The sequence below is a fragment of the Myotis yumanensis genome, unplaced genomic scaffold (genome assembly GCF_028538775.1).
Source record: "Myotis yumanensis isolate MYYU_CA2020_CCGP unplaced genomic scaffold, mMyoYum1.0.hap1 SCAF_3, whole genome shotgun sequence".
NCBI lineage: Eukaryota > Metazoa > Chordata > Mammalia > Chiroptera > Vespertilionidae > Myotis > Myotis yumanensis.
The window spans coordinates 94,792,924-94,796,228 of record NW_027223754.1 but is presented as its reverse complement, the minus strand read 5'-3'; the positions used below and the strand labels follow the sequence as shown (position 1 = coordinate 94,796,228).

General features: G+C 52.2%; 1 pseudogene; it reads right to left on the bottom strand.

The window, feature by feature from the left end:
* Positions 1-1,062: 1,062 nt before the first annotated feature.
* LOC139006257 (neurofilament light polypeptide pseudogene) lies at positions 1,063-2,274 on the bottom strand (annotated as a pseudogene).
* Positions 2,275-3,305: the final 1,031 nt, after the last annotated feature.

Genomic DNA, 3,305 nt, shown 5'->3' with positions numbered 1-3,305 from the left:
GGGGGGTGTCCCTCAACCTGGCCTGCACCCTCTCCAATCTGGGACCCCTCGGGGGATGTCCGACTGCTGGCTTAGGCCTGATCCCTGTGGTATCAGGCCTAAACCGGCAGTCAGAAAACCCCCTCACAATCTGGGACTCCTGGCTCCTAACCACTCACTTGCCTGCCTGCTTCCTAACCACTCTGCCTGCTGGCCTGCTCACCCCCAACTGCCCCCCTGCCAGTGTGCTCACCCCCAACTGTCCCCCTGCCGCCAGCCTGAGTACCCCCAACTGCCCTCTCCTCCTGGCCTGATCGCCCCTAACTGCCTCTGCCTCAGCCCCACCACCATGGCTTTGTCCAGAAGGACGTCCAGAAGGTCTCACAGTCTAATTAGCATATTACCCTTTTATTAGTATAGATAGGATATGGCATACCACCATAACTATAACATATCTACCAGTATTATTCTATGAGAATACATACTTCATGCGATAGGAAGGCATGTAATACATTACATTGTATATGTTGTAAGTTGTAGGAAATACTGTATTCGTAGCAATAATATACATCCTGTGACTTCCCTTCCTGACTTGGGAATGGTTCCCCAGTTCTTTGAACATTTCCTGGCCCCTGATGTATTTTTTCTTTTTTTTTGTTATTCAGTGTAACTTTATTTACTGTTTATTGCACATGATTTGAGGTCTTTAATTTCTAACCACCAAAGATTCAAAGGACTATTTTTTTTCCATGAAGTTTGACATTAACATTAGTGAATTCATGTATTCATGTGTTTTTATTGTAAACGTTTGAATTATTCACATTGCCATAGATCCTGAACTCATAAGCATGGACCATGCACAGGCTGGCAGCAAGCCAGGAAGCCACTCTGCAAGCAAACAGATACTCTGCATAAGGAGAAAAGTCATAGCACAACATTTAATGTCCAACCTGAGTCACCTCAGAATGTTACATATATTGACTTCTTAATTCATATAGTATCGGGAACTCAACTGCTTGGTTGGTGACCGGGTTGACCTGGTTTCGGGAGGATTATTCTTGAAATAATTAAGGAAAGGGGGGCTCAATCTTTCTTCTTGGTTGCTTGCTCCTCCCCAGCACCTTCATCTTTCTTCTCGTCCTCAGCTTCTTGGGCATCTTCTCCTTCTTCCTCCTTTGTGTCCTCAAATTCTTCCTTGGCACCTTCTTCCTCTACCTCTCCTTCCTCTTCCTCAGCCTCTTCCTTCTTCTCCTCCTCTTCAGCTTCTCCTTCAGAGGAGGGTTCATCCTTAGCTTCCTCGGCTTTTGCAGCTTCAATGGTCTCCTCCACCTCGATCTGCTCCTCCTGGACGTGGCTGGTGTATTAAGAAGGGAAGGAGCAAGCGGACATTAAATAGGAGCTGGTCTGTAAACCACCGTAGGCAGATGGGCCAAAGACCTGGGAACTCTGGGAGTAGCTGCTGGCTATGCTTCCCACGCTGGTGAAACTGAGCCGGTCTCCTCACCTTCCAAGAGTTTCCTGTAAGCTGCAATGTCAATGTCCAAAGCCATCTTCACATTGAGGAGGTCCTGGTATTCTTTTAAATATTGTGCCATTTTAGTCTTTGCAGTTCTCAACTCATTTTCTAATTTGTTGATTGTGTCCTGCATAGCACTAATGTCGGTGTTCTGCTTATCCTCCAGCTCCTGCAGCTGCTTTTCCAGCGCTTCGTTCATGTCCCGGCATGCTTCCATCTCCAGGGTCTTGGCCTTGAGCAGGCGGCGGCTCTCGGACACCTCATCCTTGGCAGTGCGCACACCGCTTCGGTGTTCTTGGCAGCGCTCTCGGTCAGCACGGTGAAGCGGCTCTTGAACCATTCTTCGGCATTCTACAAGTTCTTGGCAGCCAGCTTCTCGTACTGGGCGCGGATGTCTTTGAGCTCCGCGGAGAGGTCAGGCTTGGAAAACACGTCCATCTTCACAGAGATCTGAGCTTACGGATCTGTGCCTGCAGCTGGGCCATCTCCTCTTCATGCACCTTCTTCAGAAAGGCGATTTCGTCCATCAGGCTGTCAATGTGCTTTTCGAGCTCAGTGCCGGCAAGAGCCGCCTCGTCTGCACCTTTGTGAGCCTCCAGCAGCCGGTCCTCGGCGTCCTGGCGCTTCAGCACCTCTTCCTCGCAGCGCGCCTGCAGGTTGCTCCCAGCCTCTCCTGAGCCCTGGTGCTTCCTAACTGGGTCCTGAGGCTGCACCTCCGATCCCGCTGCCCTCTCCTCGCTGGGATCAGGACATGGTGGGGCAGGGTGCAGACGTCCCATTTTCATTAAAATGTTCAACTCACACCCGCTCCACCGATGATCCCGGAGGTGCTCGCTGCCCCCGCCAGAGCTCAGCCATGATGGTCCGGGGTGAGACAGCCCTGCCAGGCCTTGTGGCTATGACTTGGACTTGCTCTCTTAACCAGGGACCTGGCACTGGGCAGGCAGCAGGGGCGCTTTCTCCCCAACCCCCCGCTGGAGCGGGTCCCTGCAGTTTCAGAACAGAACTCCGAGGGCCTCCCCGGAAGGCAGTGGCCCTGAGCCCTCCGGCTCTGCCTTGATCCCACCAAGGCTTGCTTCTCACACTTGCTGAAAACCTTCTTGGTCCACTTGCCATAGTAATCAGTTCGGGCTGAAAGTACTGGGGACTCCAGTGGGCCTGAGGGGACTGGGCGCCGCCATCTTGTGGCTATGGGTGCCACCATCTTTGTATCAGAGTGATGGTTAATGTGCATATTACCCTTTTATTAGATAGGATATATATATATATATATATATATATATATATATATATATATACACACACACATACACACACACACACACACACACACACACACACACACACACTAGTGGCCCGGTGCACAAAATTCGTGCATGGGGGGAGGTGTCCCTCAGCCCGGCCTGCACCCTCTCCAATCTGGGACCCCTCTAAGGATGTCCAACTGCCTGTTTACAGGGATCAGGCCTAAACTGGCAGTCAGACATCCCTCTCACAATCTGGGACTGCTGGATCCTAACCACTCACCTGCCTGCCTGCTTGCCTGCCTGATTGCCCCTAACCACTCTGCCTGCTGGCCTGCGAGCGGCCTGCTTGCCCCCAAGTGCTCCCCCACCAGCCTGATCACCCCTAACTGCCCCCATGCTGGCCTGCTCACTCCAAATTGCCACCCCCACTGTCCTGATCACCTCCCACTGACCCCCACTGATGGCCTGCTCACCCCCAACTGGCCCCCTGCTGGTCTGCTTACCCCCAATGGACCCATTCCCCATCAGCCTGATCACCCACAACTGCTGTCCCATCCTGACCT